At 41.2% G+C, this 17,297-nt stretch overlaps 1 non-coding gene across 1 annotated transcript; it reads left to right on the forward strand.

Moving 5' to 3' along the window:
• Positions 1-9,743: 9,743 nt before the first annotated feature.
• LOC131826161 (U6 spliceosomal RNA) lies at positions 9,744-9,850 on the forward strand. The gene has a single exon (XR_009351456.1). It is a non-coding gene; the product is annotated as a U6 spliceosomal RNA (small nuclear RNA).
• Positions 9,851-17,297: the final 7,447 nt, after the last annotated feature.

The raw sequence follows: 17,297 nt of genomic DNA on the forward strand, positions 1-17,297 counted from the left end.
ACGCACCCTGCGTTCCGTACACCAGATTAGTTCCGATGCCCCCGCGCTCGGGCCGCGGGCCGCCGCTAGGGGGCGCGCTTGCGCCTCGCTGAAGATCAGTGCCGGGAGGGCGGCGTGCAGAGCTGGGGTACGTTCCAGGGGCGCGTAGGGGGGCATGTCCGCCAGTCCCGCGGGCTCTGCAGGGAAACATCCTCCCTCTTTGGAGTCGCGCAGTCTGACTGGCTCCCTCACCCGCCTGCCTCCGCGAGTTCGAGCCCAGAGAGCTGGACAAAACCCTTGCTTCCCGCAAAGAGTATTTCTGGGCAGGAAAAACCGGGGAAAGACGACGCCCGTGGTCAGCCCGGCGGGTCACGCTGATGACAGCTCAACTCTCGGTTTTGCAAGGGTGAGTTCTTGGGTGGGCGGAGGGACCTGTGCCAGGCTTCTGCGTTTACTGGGCCACTGAAGGGAACACTATGAGCCATAGAACTCTTTACAAATTAGTTTATGTAGTGTTTGGAGTGTAGAGAGAGCCTGTTAGAGGCATCCTGGTGATGCCGGCAGGTCCTCTAGGAGCCCTGAGCGGGCACCGCAGGCCCAGCCTCTCGAGAGGATCCCTGGCTGCGTGCAGGATGGAAATGAAACATGAGCCCGCAGGCGGGGAAAGCAGAGTTGATGGAAGGTCTGGAGAGAGTGCAGGTCCAGACAGGGTGTCTGGGAGACTCAGAAAGGAAAAGAGAGAGCCTCGTCTTTGCTCGGAGCCTGGGAGTTTTTACTGAGGACGGCGGTGTCCTCTTAGGCATCCAGGAACCAGTTAGAACAGAGGTGAGGGCTCAGGTCTTACTCCTGTGATCCGGGTGGGGATCTTGGTGTCCCGATGTCTAGCTCTGGGGGTCTGGAATACCATAGGAACGCTTCCTTGCCATTCTCACCTGAATGGAATAGAAATAATCTGTTCTAAAGAAGTCATTCACTCCTGGTCCCTTACAAAGAGGATACACACTGTTAGTATTATAAGGCATGTGTAAAGTGCGGGTGCAGGTCCTAGCAAGAATAGAAACGGGAAAAGGAGCAAAAAGCAGATTTTTATGGAGTCTCTCAGTTTCCCTATCTCACTGGGGTGGAAATTTGTCTCTTATCCCAAGGGGCCAGAGCCCTGCCTGGCACACAGTAGGCACTCAATAAATACGTATTGAATGATTGACTTCCTTTGCGGGAAGTTCCAGCTCAGCGTCTAACTCCTCTGTCCTAACAGCGTATAGGAAGTATAACCTAGGTGAAGTATGATAATGATGTTTATTCAGAGTTGTCAGACGCTGTGGCATTACTTGGGGCGTTTTAAGTTTACAAATTAAGCCCGTGGCCTTTTCTCCTCGGCTCCGACTTGCAATGGGAAGATGTCACCACCAGGGGGCGGCACCGGCTAAAGAACAAACACTGGGCAAGGCACCCCTGCCTTCCCTTGGGGACCTGGATAAAATGTGGTCAGCAAGTAGACTTCCAGCTATAAGATCAATCGGTACTGGGGAAGTAATGTCCAACATGATCACTGTAATTAACAATATGGTATATTTGAAAGTTGCTAAAAATATAAATCCTCAAAGTTCTCATCACAATCTCCAAAACAACAGATACTAACATCCTGTGCTAATCCTTGGGCGATATGCATGTGTTTCAAGTCTTTGTGCTGTACACCTTAAACAGTGTTGTGTGCCAGTTACAAAACTGGAAGAAAAATGAAACACTCCCTGCCTCCATACATGGGTCTCCTTGTTCTGAATTTGACATTCACATCAATTGCTCAGGGAGTGTCATTCCCTTCCCTTGCAAGATAAAAAATGGAAGCCAGTGACCTTGGACTTAAAACCGGCCAAGTATTACTACGCCACCTCTCATTTAAGATCCTATTTCAAACCATGAAGTATACATATACACCTGCGGGGGATGTGTGTGTGTCTTTTGCTTCCTTCTTAAACTTATGTATACTTACTCCCTTGAAAGACCGTTGTTCATCAGTCCTTTAGATTTTACCCCCATCTGGTTGTAGAGCAATATTTAAACAAAGCCTCAGAACATAAATTTAAACAAATTAATCATAAGTCAACCACAGTGGGAACAGTAATTGGAAATCTCAAGTATCGCAGAAATTAACTTGGTTGGAAGTATGTTAGTAATGGTAATTGAATGTTGAACATATGCCAATCAATCAGGTTTGTTCATTTTTGCAAACCTACTCATTCAATAGGCATAATAATCTTTATTTTCCAGAAGAGGAGATTCGGGTTTGGGGAAATCTGAGAGACCTACCCAAGGTAAATCTTTGGTCAAGAATTCCCTCAAGGGGCGCCTGGGTGGCTCAGGGGTTAAAGCTTCTGCCTTCGGCTCAGGTCATGATCCCAGGGTCCTGGGCCTGCTTCCTCCTCTCTCTTTGCCTGCCTCTCTGCCTACTTGTGATCTCTGTCAAATAAATAAATAAAATCTTAAAAAAAAAAAAAAAAGAATTCCCTCAAAATATTTGCTAGTGCTAAATCTTTCCAGCCTTCTTTATCAGCTTTCTCCCCAAATCTTTGTCTCATTCTTAGTCTCATTCCCAAATGAAAAGAACCATCAGGTCTGTGGCAGTAAATATCAAAGTTCAGCCTAGAACATCTTGCTGTGCCAGAAAACAAGAAAATTCTCAAAAGGCAGGCAGAAACATGTAAAAAGGACACAGGATCCAGCTTGACAAGAGCTCCCGTTGTACAAATTCAGGACAACTTAAATAACAAAAAGGATAATGATGGAGGATTATCACATTATATATGTTTTTAAAAATCCATGAATCCATAGTGATACTCAAAAATAAATGGGAGCAGAGAGGAAGTTTTCTTTACAAAATCCACATAATAGAATAACAGAATGGGGCGGGGGGGGGGGGGGGGGGAGAGGCGCAGTTGGCACCAGGGAATCATCTCTCTGCAACTATCCAGATAATAATTGATTCAGAAAGGGATCACCTATGGATGCTGAAAGCAGTGGGGAAATTTTGTTGGGATCAAGATATTCACCAAGTACCTAAGTATCACCCCACAGATTATCCCCACAGAGGGATAAAGGAAATGTCATTGGAGAAATCTGGTGGACAACAACTTAACAAGGGGTCAGAATTTATCATCACCCCAAATGGAACAATCACATTATTTGTGCCTCCCGGTTGGAATAAACAACGGGACACGTGTAATATTCCTGCCCCAACTGTGTGACCTGAATCTGAAGAATCATGAGGAAGAGAGATCAGATATATCCGGGAAATGATACATTCCACAAAACAACTGGTCTAAGCTCTCGGTTCCGTGAAAGAGGAACCAAAAGAGTTCAGGAACTGTTCTAAATGGAAGGAGACTAGAGAGATAGATGATGAGTAGCCGTGTATGATCCTCACCTGGGTTTTGGATCAGAAAGGAAAAAAAAATTCCAAGGATATTATTTTGACAAATTTGAACATGAACTGTATGGTAAACAATATCACTGCCGGTGATAACAGTGGTAAATAAAAAAACTGTTTTTTTGGACCTGGCAACAGTATTATGGTCACACAGGAGACAGTCCATGATCTTAGGATATAACGTGGAAAGATTTAGGGGTACAGCACCATCATGTCTATAACTCCAATGCCTCAGAAAAAATCGAGGGCTTTATATCTAGAGTGGGGGCAAGAGAAATTTAGCAAATGTGGCAAAATGTTAGCAACCAGGGAAGCTATGTGAGGTGTCGATCATACTACCCTTTCAACCTTATTCTGAAATTTTTATAAAAATAAAAAGTTGAGGGAGTAACCACAGTGGTTTTCAACCACAGAAGTTTGCTTTGCTCTCATGACACATCGCGGGGTGGGGTGGGGGTGGGGGCGTCGGCAGCTACAAGCCAGCTGCGGCTCAGCCACTTTATTCCAAGAATCCAAGCTGTCAGAGAGCCCTCTTCCGCACCCCCCCCCCCCCCCCCCCCGGCCTCACACTCCCCACCCCCAATACCCACTCCCTGCCCACCCTTCCTCCCCCACCACCCAGCTGCTCCCCGCTTCCCCCTAGCTCGGGACTTATGGTTCCCTGGCGGAAGGAAGGAACAGCAAGATCTGCTCAGTGCGCTGGTTCTTGAGAGCCTCTCAGACTCACTAGCTTGTGGCCTCACAGGCCCCTAGCCTGAGCCAGTCCAAGGCCAAGCCCAGTGGCAATGGGGTTGGCAGAATATGCCTTCTTGAGAGCCAGTGAATGAGATCATAGAATTCAAGGAGAAAAGCAACTCACTGATATCTGGAATCCAAGAGCCCAGTGACCCTCCCGAGATCCATTATTCTCCCAGAATCACCAGCTGAGTGGAGACTCAAACTCGGATCCATCTCCAAAGGATATACTTTGTTCTTCTCTCAAATTCATGTTTGTTTGTTTGTTTGTTTTTAATCCAAATATATAATTTTACATTTTCAAATTATTGTACATTTACTTGCCTGGAAAATCAAGGAACTGTTTATTATAGGGTATACTTTGAAAAGTTTCTCTCCCAGCTCTTGTCCCCATTCATTCTTCCCAAAAACCTCACATAGGATACCACTGTGATTAATTTCTTGTGCATTGCTGAGAGTTCTGGGCACGTCCATCAGCTAACCCAAATGCATAAACTCCCTCTCTTCCTCCTTTATGTCTCCTTTTAGTCTTTGTCTTGCAAAGCTGTGCTTTTCATCAGCTTGAATATGTTGTTCTGGTTCTCCTGAGAAGCAGAGGCCAAGACTGAGTTAAATATGCAAGGATTTTCTTCCATGAGAGAAGCGGGGAAGGCTGCCTCCACCTGAAGCAGAGGAGGAAGAGAGCCTGGAGAGGCATTCCTGCATGCCCCAGCAGGATAGGGAAGCTGGTCAAGACCATGAAAGGAGGGGGCTCAGTCCTTGAGCCCAAGTCCAGAACAAGAAGGATCCCAGTCTTCCAGCGGCAGGCCTGCCAGACTGAGTGTCCCCGGCTGAGAGCAGCCGGTGGAAGGCGTGCCCTCAGAGCACACAGGATGGATTTCAGAGTTACAACAGCAGGGGCTCTCGGTTATGAACCCCCACCCTCGTAGCTGGAGGTCTGTGAAGCATTTGAAATAAGCTGTGTTAAAGAAATCAAATAATTAAAGAAGCGCTTGCTATGCATTTTACACTTACTATGTAATAAACACACACACACATTTCTATCAATGATCTCCTATCCAGGTTCTACACCCTCCACTTCCACCTGGCCTGAAAGGTACAGACAAACACACAACTCCTAAAAGTGTAAGAACAGAGGAAAAAGCAGGTGCCAACTGAAGGCTTTTCTTTCTATTAGTGTGCTACCATGGGTCAAAATGGTACCTTCACTTCAACATCACTCCTTACCAACTCCTTAATGTGCTAAGGTAGCAGTGGAGTGTGGGCATGTGTGTACATTTCCGCGGGCTTCTGGAGAAATGAAATGCAGTTGAATATTAAAGTGTACATATAGATGGGACACCTGGGTGGCACAGTCAGTTAAGCATCTGCCATTGACTCAGGTCATGATCTCAGGGTCCTAGGTTCAGAGCCCTGTATCAGGCTCCCAGCTTGGCAGGGGAGTCTGCTTTTCCTTCTCCCTCTGCCTCTCCCCACGCTCATGCTCTCCTCTGTCTCTCTCTCTCTCTCTCAAATAAATAAATAAAATCTTTAAAAAATAAATATTTTTAAAAAAATGTATGTACATATAGGAGCGCCTGGCTGACTTAGTGGAGCACGCGACTCTTGATCTCAGGGTCGCAAAGTCAAGCTGAGTGTAGAGATTACTTAAAAATAAAAAAAATAGGGGCGCCTGGGAGGCTCAGTAGGTTAAAGCTTCTGCCTTCAGCTCAGGTCATGATCTCAGGGTCCTGGGATCGAGCCCCGCATTGGGCTCTCTGCTCAGCGGAGAACCTGCTTCCCCCTCTCTCTCTGCCTGCCTCTCTGCCTACTTGTGATCTCTCTCTGTGTCAAATAAATAAAGACTTTTAAAAAAATAAAAAAGTTAAAAACGTACATAGAGTATACTCCTGCTAGCATTCCTCCTTTAAACTATTCCATTCTTCCTTATACCACAGAAAATGTTACTGGTTCTTCCTTCTTCGCAAGGAAGAAAGAACCAAGGATACAGATCACCAAAGTATAGAGTTTCTTCTTAGGTAGTGTTTTATATTTCATTTTACAAATGCATGTGTGTGTGTGTGTGTGTATTTCCACATGTGTGCATGTGTAAGAATTGTGTTAGGAAATTTTTTTTTCTAACCTTCATTAATAAGTAATGCTTATTTAAAATCCTAATGATTCAGTAAGTCTGGAAAACGATACATTAAATCACAAGTTGAAGGGAGACTATGGATCATTTGTTCCAGCCACCTCATGTACTAGAGAGAGAAGATGACTTACAGAAAGACCAGTATTTGGCTCAAGGTCATACAGAAGGCTAGTGTAGCATCTGGGATCACTGGAAACACCAGGGCATGTGGAAAATGCCAGGACTCCTGAAACTGGCATGCACTCCTTAAAATGCTCTGAATCATCCCACGCTGCGGCAGCCACACCAGACCCTTCATTTCATAGTTCTGTGAACACTGCAAGAATTCTCTTCCCATTTGCTTAGGATTTCAAAGATGTACTAATCCCTCAAACACATGTTAAAACAGATTTTCTTTGATGAAAAGGGACAGATAGGTTCTCCAGAATAAGCTCCTCCTTCAGTCCTCTCTGCTCTTTGAGCTTGAGAAAACCTATGAGAGTCCCCTCAAGCTCACTTAGGGTCTTTTAGGATAAGGGTTTATGGTGAGTGAAAATAGGGAGTGGGGTGAAAACTGGCCAAGGTGACACTTCTTTAGTGAGACAAAATACTTTCCTCCAGAATCCCTCTCCCTAATTTATACATAACTTCTTTTTTCCCACTTTTTATTGTTGGTTGAAACTCTTGACTTTTTCTGTCTAATTCACTGTTCCTTGGCTATGACACTGGCCTGTCCTTGCTCCTCTCCCCAACATCCAATCTTGACCTACCCTGGGAGAACATACAAGCTGAATTCTGAACACCAAAAAGCCACCCACACTCACTAATTCATGAAATGTAGTATTGTGAGCAAGTGAAAGCTTCTGTTAGATTCCCAGATCTCTACTTTCTGAGCCGTGTGACATGGGGACAGATAGACCATAATTTACTAAACCATACTCCCTTTGATGTACACTTAAGATATGTGAAATATTTTGCTGCAATCAGCATCTGTCTATCCAAAATCTGTGCACTGGCATATTTCTTCAGAAGAGGTTCCTAGCAACAGAATTGCTTGGTCAAGGGTATATGTGTTTGAAATTTCGATAGGTGCTGCCAAAGTGTCCTTCAAAGCCTTTGAACAAGACAAAGCAGAGATAGGTTTATTCCAGATGACAGTTGCAAATATTATCATAATGGTAAAAGACCACACTTTCATGCATGTTTGACTTGGTGAATGAGGTCCAAGGTCACGCCCTCTAATCTTCTACCTTCCCCATTTCAGATACAAGAGCCTTTTTAACCTGACTTGGCATTTATCTGTTGGAGTCATCAGAGAAAATGCAAACCCAGAGCCAGTAATTTCTTGTCAATCTTTATTTCAAAGGGCTGGATTATATCTCTCAATCCTGTTATAAAAGCTTGTACCACCTAATTGCATATCTTCAATTACAATGACTTGATCTATCCAGACTTTTCTTTGTGTTTTTGTCTAGATTCCCCCTCAAGTGGTTTTTAAATTTTTATTGCTGTTTTATGTTACACAAACAACACAGTCTCTATAAAAATGCAAACACAGAGAGAGTAGAACATGAGTCATCCTTCCCAATCTCACTGCACTCTATATCTCTATGTTTCCATACCTAGATCTCAGATAGTCTTAGTTTCTCAATCCATTGTTTAAGACTCAACTGCTCCATATAATGTTCAGGTTATTCAAATAAATCCCCAAGGAGTGGCAAAGGCAATGAAATATAGGAACGACAAGAATAAAGAAACATAAACTCCCTAAACAGTTCTCTCTGTGACAACTGTGGGAGTATTTTGATAACTGTTGGCAGCAGGGCGCTGCATGTGATGTGGGGAAGGAAACCTTGGCATTCAAACAAGCAAATGGTTTGGCGACAGTTTATTAAATTTCTGCAATGCTTGCAAATGCTGGTAACAATTTCTCAGACTGCAGACTTACTACATGTGACAGGTTTGAGAATGGTTCACAATTGTCATCAAATAAATCACTTCAAAATTAAAAATCATAGGAACTCTGAATATTTGTCACCACTAAAACAAAAGCTCCCTGGAGTTTCTGTGTTTAACTTGTGGGGTTTGGTTGCTTCCTTACCACAGAATCAGAAAGTAAGTAAAGACATCCAAGTAAAATTATAATTAAATCTCACTGGTTACGTTTTTATCAAACTATTAGATCTTCTTTGTGCAAAAAAAAAAAAAAAAAAAGGAAGTCCACATTCCTTCCTAAATGTATATCTGTAAATGCCTGCATTAAAAAAGATTTTCAAAGCAGTAGCTAACATTATACCTTAAGGAACTAGAATAAGAAGACCAAAGCTAAAAAAAAAAAAAAAAAAGGTAGGAAATAATAAAGATTAGAGCAGAGATCAGTGAAATAGAGAACAGAAAAACAACAGAGAAAGTCAATGTATCCAAAAATAAGTTACTTGAAAAGATAAATTTTTTTCTTGGCTAGCTAAGAGAAAAAAAGAGAAAAGACACAAATTACAAAAATCAGGAATAAAAGAGGGAACATAACTACCAAACTTATAGTAATAAAATAGATTATAAGGAAAGCTATGAACAGCTGTATGCCAACAAATCAGATAATTTAGATGAAATGGACCAATTCTTAAAAAGACACAACCAGGTGGTGGGTATTGTAGAGGGCACGGATTGCATGGAGCACTGGGTGTGGTGCAAAAATAATGGATACTATTATGCTGAAAGTAAATTTTAAAAAATGGAATTTAGGATTTAAGGACATTAAAAAGGAAAAAAACTACCAAAACTGACTCGAGAAAAAAAAAATTAAAAATCTGAATAGGCCTATAATAAGTAAAGAGACAAAATTAGTAATTTTTAAAATTTCCTACCAATAAAAGACCAAGTTCAGATGACTACTGGTGAAGTTTACCAAATGTTTGAAGGAAAATTAATACTCATTTTTTGCAAACTCTTCCAAAACACAGGAGAGGCAGGAACACTTTTCAATTCATTTTATGAGGCCAGAGTTATTTTGATACCAAAACCAGAAAAATATATCACAAGGAAAAAAAAAGAACTATAGACCAAAATCCTGTATGAAAATAAATGCAAAAAATCTTCAACAAAATAAGAACAAACTTAATCCAGCAACATATAATAAGATTACATACTGGGCCAAATGAGATTTATCCAAGAAATTCAAAGGTAGTGTCACCTTTGATGGATATCAATAAATGTAATAAAGTATATATAGAATAAATGACAAAACCACCTGATAATTTCAACAGATGCAGAAAAGGCATTTGGTAAAATCCAACATCCTTTCTTGATCAAAACACTCAACAAACCAGGAATAGAAGGGAACTTTCTCAATCATCCACATCTAATATCATACATGATGGTGAAAGACTGAATACTTTCTCTTAAATCAAGAATAAGAAAGAAAAGCATGTTCACTCTTTGACTTCTATTTAACATCTTACTGGAGATGGACAATTAGGCAAGAAAAAGAAGTAAAAAGTGCTCACTTGAGCAGCACATATACTAAAATTTGAACAACACAGAGAGGATTAGCATGGCCCCCGCACAAAGATGACACACAACTTCATGAAACATTTAAAAAAAGAAAAAGAAAAAAGAAAGAAGGAAGGAAGGAAGAAAAGTTTCTGATTATAAAAGAAGCGGCAAAAATATATTTGCAGGTAACATGATATTGTACATAGAATACCCTAAGGAATCCACTTAAAAAGTAGTAAAAGTAATAAAAGAGTACAGGAAGGTTGCAGGATACAAGATCAATATAAAAAATCAATCCCTATTCCTATAGACTAGCTCTGAAAATAAAATTAAGAAAACAATTCCATTTACAATAGCATCAAAAAGAATAAATCACTTAGGTATAAGATTAGTAAAAGAAGTGTAAGACTTGTACACTGAAAACTATAAAACACCACTGAAAGTAATTAACGACCTTAAAAAATGGGAAGATATCCTATGTTCATGGATCAAAAGACTTAATATTGTCAAGATTGTAGATGCAGTATAATCCCTATCAAAATCCCAGTGGCTTTTGAAGAAATTGACAACTCATTATAAAATTCATACAGAATTGCAAAGAACCCAGAATAACAAAACAATCTTGCAAAAGAACAACAAAGTTAGAAGATTCATGCTTCCTCATTTCAAAACTTACTACAAAGCTACAGTAATTAAGATAATGTGGCACTGGCTTACAGATGGACATACAGAATGGTGGAAAAGTTTAGAGTCCAAAAATAAATCCTTATTGAGTTTTGACAAATGTACCAAGACATAATAGGGAGAGGATAATGTTTTTGATAAATGGTGCTGGGACAACCAGATATCCACACACAAAGAATGGAATTTATTTACCAGGATATATCTCCCATACCAGACAACATACACAAAAGTTACATGACTATACCACAGCATATACAAAAAGTTCATTCAAAATAAATTATAAACCTAAATGAAAGAGCTAAAACTAGAAAACTCATAGGAGAAAACATAAGAGTAAATAATTTTGACCTTTAGGTAAGCAGTGGTTTCTTAGATTAAAAAAAAAAAAAAAAAGGCAGAAGAAAAAAAGAATGCAGTACATCATACTTTGTGCACAAATCATCAAGAAAGTGAACAGATTCCCACAGAAGGGGAAAAAATTTTGTAAATCACATATCTGACAAGAAATTTATATCCAGAATATATAAAAAACACAACCCAATAACAAAAACAGGGCAACTAATCTAAATTAAAAATGGGCAAAGTATTTGAATAGTCATTTATCAAAGAAGATAAACAAAATAACCAGCAGGCATGAAAACCAAGAAGATGCTCAACATCATTAACCATTAGGGAAATGTACATCTAAACCCAATGAGATATTACTTCACACCCATTAAGATGGCTTTAACTAAATAGGCAGTTGTTGACAAGCTCTGAGGAGGATGTGGACACACCATAACCCACACACTGCTGGTGGAGATGTCAAGTGGTACGCTGCTTTGGAAAACTGACTGGCAGTTCCTCAAAATGTTGAGCATATAGTTATCATGCAACCTAGCAATTCAACTCTCAGGCATACACCAAGAGAAATGAAAACATACAACCACACCAAAAGTGGTACCTGAATATTCATAGGAGCATGAGTCATAATAGCCAAAAGGTAGAAACAACCCAAATGTCCATCAACTAATGGATGAAAAATAAAATGTAGTGAATCAAATCAACGAATATTACTCACCAGTGAAAAGGAACCAAGCACTGATACATGCTACAACAGAGGTAAGTCCAGAAAACATTATGCTAAATGAAAGAAACCCATCACGAAAGATCGCATAGATATGGTTCAATTTATATTAAGTGTTTAGAATAGGAAACTATTATAGAGACGGAAGGTAGGTTAGTGGTTGATTAGGGCTGGGGGTAGGGGGGTTGAGAGTTGGGGGTGAATGCTAACGGGTATGAGCTATCTTTTAGGAGACACTAAAATGTTCGAAAATTAGATGTGGTGATGGTTGAAGCACTTGGGTGGCTCAGTTGGTTGAGTTGCCAAATCTTGATTTTGGCTCAGGTCATGATCTCAAGGTTCTAGGATGGAGTTCCATGCCTTGGAATCCAGTTGGGATTCCCTTTCTCCCTCTGCCTGTCCCCTCATTTGCTCATTCTCTCTAAAATAAATAAATAAATCTTCTTTTCTTTTTTTTTTTAAGATACGATGATGGTTTCACATACCCATAAATATACTAAACAACACTGAATTCATGCTTTGAATGGGTGAATTGTATAGTATTTGACTAATATCCCCTTATTAAAACTGTTTTTAAAAAATTCCCGATTAGTCGGGCTGGACTTTTTTTTTTTTAAGATTTTATTTATTCGACAGAGAGAAATCACAAGTAGGCAGAGGCAGAGAGAGAGAGAGAGAGGAGGAAGCAGGCTCCCCTCAGAGCAGAGAGCCCGATGAGGGGCTCGATCCCAGGACCCTGGGATCATGACCCGAGCCGAAGGCAGAGGTTTTAACCCACTGAGCCACCCAGGCACCCTACAGGCTGGACTTTTGACAAGATACCTTATTCCTAGTCCCTTGGTCATGGCTATAGCCTACCTCTTCCTGTCAACCTTGACATGCCCTAGAGAGGAAGCCAGGTGGGTCTTGACCACCTAAAACCACTCCCAAATTAGTTGGATACAACCAGCATGAACTGCCAATGAGAGAGGCCAGCTCCAGGGGAAAGCTCTCTTTGTTCAAATCCCTGCTCTCTGCTGCTTAGCCCTTGACTTGTATTAGCTTATTTGCACCTCATGCTTCTAATTAATCATGAAAAATTGGAGTAATTATAATACCTTGTAGCACTTGGGGATGATGAAAGCACCGGCATTCAGCTCATTAATAGGTACACTTAAGGAGGTCAGTTTTTGTTACTGGGAGAAGCCTTCACATTGTGACCCTTGCGGAACAGGTTCGGGCCCAGATTTGGGTGATTTCTCATTTTATTTCACATGGAGATGACAGCAGTTGCCTTTGCTGGCCTCCCTGACCTAGCAGAAGGCACTAGCTCTCTCTACTATGCCAGGGGTTGGCCCTGTTGTTCAAGGGCCAACTCTACCATATATCTGTTTCAGCTTTTTTATTTCCAACAAAACAATCTCCTCCCCTTTGGGGGCAATATTGCACCCACTGAGAATTGATGGCCTTATTCTAGTATTCAGATTTCATACGGTAAGAAAAAGTAGGATGAGCTCATTGTTATTTTGGTAGCAGAAATACATTAAAAAAAAACTTTAGAATATTGCCAAGTTAATGGAGGGTGGATCACAGATCAGCAGCAATACCATCACCCGGTAGTTGGTTAGAAATGCAGACTCTCAGCCCCACCGCAGACCTACTCCATCAGCATCTGCATTTATCTTATTTTTTTTTTCTCACCAGAGCACATACCCTTCCTAATGTCCGTCACCCAGCCATTTCATTCCTCCCACGTCCTCCCCACTCCTCGCCAACCCTCAGTTTGTTTCCTGAGATTAAGTCTCGTATGGTTTCTCTCCTTCTCAGGATATAAAATCAATGTACAGAAATCAGTTGCATTTCTATACACCAACAACAAGACAGAAGAAAGAGAAATTAAGAAGTCTATCCCATTTACAATTGCACCCCAAACCATAAGATACCCAGGAATAAATCTAAAAAGAGTCAAGAATCTGTACTCAGAAAACTAGAATACTCAAGAAAGAAATTGAGGAAGACACAAAGAAACGGAAAAACGTTCCACGCTCATGGATTAGAAGAACAAATATCGGGCGCCTGGGTGGCTCAGTGGGTTAAGCCACTGCCTTCAGCTCAGGTCATGATCTCAGGGTCCTGGGATCCAGTCCTGCATCGGGCTCTCTAATCAGCAGGGAGCCTGCTTCCTCCTCTCTCTCTCTCTGCCTGCCTCTCTGCCTACTTGTGATCTCTCTCTGTCAAATATATAAATAAAATCTTTAAAAAAAAACAAACCAAGAACAAATATTATGAATGTGTCTATGCTACCTACAGCAATCTACACATTTAATGCAATCCCTATAAAATATCAAAATACCAACTTTTTTGAAGAAATGGAACACATGAAAAAGACCATCTACATTTTTAACACGATCCTCTGTTAATTCAGATGCCTTGGTTTACAGGATAGGCCTCTACTCAGGTGGGAAACATTAAACTAATGTGTAAATGGAAAAAAAGGTGCATAAGCCCTAAAGCCAGTTTTTAAGTAACCCACGCCTTCCTTCCAAGTTCTGACTCACACACCAAGTTTCTTTGGTCATCAGTATCATTTTTTAAATGTACAACTGGGTGTGTTTTGTTTGTTTGAGAAACGATCATTTTACTTACCACTAGGCAAGTGAAAAATCCCCAAGAGGCCTCATCTTGTTGCCCTGCCTCCTCTCCCCTTTTTCTCCATTCCCCCTACCACTCTTTTCTCCCAAAAAGCAGAGAGAACAATTAGTTGGAGAGAACAAGGTAAATAAAAATAAAGAGAAGATTCTCTTTTTCTCCCCAGTGAATTAGCCTTCCAGTGTCCAGTCAAGGCTTCCATAAAATTAAGTTTGTTTTGACAGTGATAATTTCTCTGGGAGCAAGTGAATTAGGTGGATCCAGTAATAAGGGCAAAGAGGTTTTATCTACTTTCCCATTTTGAAGAGCCAGCAAGTCAGCATGGGGGAGAGAGGATATTGGATTAATTCAATACACTTTGGTTCCTTATTTATAAAGATTTATAAAAACAATAATTTTTCATTCATTTTTGAGGGGATAAGAATGAAATTTTGAAATATGTGTGGGGCTCCTGGGTGGCTCAGTTGGTTAGACAACTGCCTTTGGCTCAGGTCACAATCCTGGAGTCCCAGGATCGAGTCCCGCATCAGGCTCCCGGCTCTGTGGGGAGTCTGCTTCTCTCTCTGACCTTCTCGCCTCTCTCTCACTGTCTCTCTCTCAAATAAATAAATAAAATCCTTAAAGAAAAAAAAGTGGAAATATGAGTGAAATAAATCTGAAAACACTCAGCCATAGAGACAAAGACATAGTATGACAATGCCACGGACCCACCACCTACATTAACAATTGGCCTCATTTAACTGCTTCTGTATTTTTTTGAAGCATTTTTAATACGAGTTACAAATAGATGACAGTTCAGCCTAATTTTTCAAGGGGTCTTTTTCCAAATGAGGATTTCTTTCTTTTTCTTTTTTTTTTTTTTTTTTTACACAAAACATGAGTTTTACTTAACTAAGACTTTGGAGGTTCAAACTGGAGAGATTTCCACTACCACAAAGCTTCCATTGTTATTCCCATCACTATTTCCCCAACCAGCAGGAGATGAGAAAACAACAAAAAAAAAACTGGACCTGTTAAAATTGGCCCAAATACCAGCTGAGACTTTATTTTTGTTGTTTCCAGAAGAGTCTTGACAGCAGAAAGCAACGTTCTCTTGAATTCCACACTATTGACAAAGACCGTGGTCAACTTCGGCCAAAAGCCAAAGCTCTCCTCACTGAAAAATGCTGCGGAGGGTTTACCTCGGTACAGCCGCGTTTCCTTAGTTAAAAATCTCAGCTAACGTGTTGGAGCTTTTATTTTTTTATTTTTTAAATATTTTATTAATTTATTTGATAGACAGAGATCACAAGTAGGCAGAGAGAGAGGAGGAAGCAGACTCTCACTGAGCAGAGAGCCCGATGCGGGGCTTGACCCGGGGACCCTGAGATCATGACCTGCGCTGAAAGCAGAAGCTTAACCCACTGAGCCATCCAGGGCCCCCGTGTTGGAGCTTTTAAAAGCAGAAAGAAGGGAGTATGGAAAAGAGGTAAGAGGAAGATCAGAAGAGAGAAGACGCAGAAGAGTCTTATAAACCCCAACTCAAATGGTAGGCAAAAGGCATCTCTTCCTTCTATCCCCTGATATCCCTTTCTAGTCTAACTCATGCTCACTGGGATAAACTTAAATGTATTGTAAACAGTTAATGAGACCCGTGTGCGCAGGTGCGTGCGTGCGCTTGCGTGGGTACGTGTGCGTGCGCTTGCGTGGGTGCGTGTGCGTGTGCGCGTGCGCATGTAGTGCTCGCGGGGGGGTAGGGGAGGAAGAGAAGGAAAAAATCTGTAGCAGTTGAGTGGGGGTTGCTTATCATAGGGACATCTTTCCAGCAGCAATGTGTGGTATCGTTTTTAGAAGACTAGCTTATTCTTCACGTTTCAGTTGAAAGACGAAAACACAAGAGTTGTCTTGTTTTAAAGTACCTTTACAATCACACACCTCGGTCCCCTCTTCCAAGTATGAGGAGCTGGAGTTCCAGAGGCGGGAGGTGACTTATCTCAGAGCGTGTCTAGGAAAAGGAAGTGTTGCTTCTGGAATGGCCCGTGTATCCTCACTTTTGATTTTCAGTATTCCAGGATGTTTAGTCCCTATCCTAGGAAGGAATCACCAGGAGGGCCACTTCCCCCAGAGGCTCCACCCCGGGCATCCTGGTTGTTAAACAGCATCCATCCCCAGGGGGCATTTTCAAAGCCTGCAGTGCTCCAAGCCCTTGTGTTCACTGGCTCCGAGCCAGCAGTCAGGCATGTGAACTTCTGTGCCTGGGATAATGCCTGGCACTTCAGGGAATCAACAGTCCAGCTTTCTTTATAATATTACACTTCCAGGGGAAAAAAAAATTTTTTTTTTTGAAAAGTGTTCTAATTCCTAAGAGTATTTACATCTAAAAGGCACAATGCAAGCCTTAAAAATTCAGTGAGATGACAGGGTTTTAAAAGCTATCATGTGAGAAAATATGCCCTCTCTTGACTTTTCAAAAAAAAAAAAAAATTAAGTGTTGGCTCGTGTGGTGGACAGAATGTTGTCACTTAGAGTATTATCAGTGGCGAAACTAAATGTTCATTTGAACTACTTTTTCATCAGAGCCCAAAAGAGCATTCTGGAAAGACTAAAACTATCCACCTGGCTTAAAGGAGACAGATCCAAGAACACAGCGGAATTCCTAAATCTTTGCAAGTGAAAGGGTATCCTTCTGTTCCTTGTCCATTCCATCCAGGCTTTGCCAGAGCAAGGTAGATCAAGTTCACTTGTGTTCTCCAACACCTTCCCAAAGATCTTAAAGGTTTTGAAAGAATGCAGTTGAGATGCTGGTAAGAAAAGTTCTTTTGAGTATAGAATTCCATCACCATTAAGAATTTGATGATGTGGGGCATCTGGGTGGCTCAGTTGGTTAAGCGTCTGCCTTGGGATTAGGTCATGATATCAGGGTCCTGGGATCGAGCCCCACCCCCATCAGGCTCTCTGCTTAGTGGCAAGTCTGCTTCTTCCTCTCCCTCTCTCAAATAAATAAATAAAATCTTAAAAAAAAAAAAGAATTTGTGCAAAACATTAAAAGTTTATACAGACATATTGAAGAGAAATATGTTTGGGATATAAACACCAAATAAATAATAAAAGCCTGTTTTGCTACCCATGCATTTTTATTTATCTGCCATATGTTGGAGTACATACTAAATACCATACTTCAAAGGAATGCCTTGAGGACT

This window comes from Mustela lutreola, chromosome 2, assembly GCF_030435805.1.
Source record: "Mustela lutreola isolate mMusLut2 chromosome 2, mMusLut2.pri, whole genome shotgun sequence".
Classification (NCBI taxonomy): domain Eukaryota; kingdom Metazoa; phylum Chordata; class Mammalia; order Carnivora; family Mustelidae; genus Mustela; species Mustela lutreola.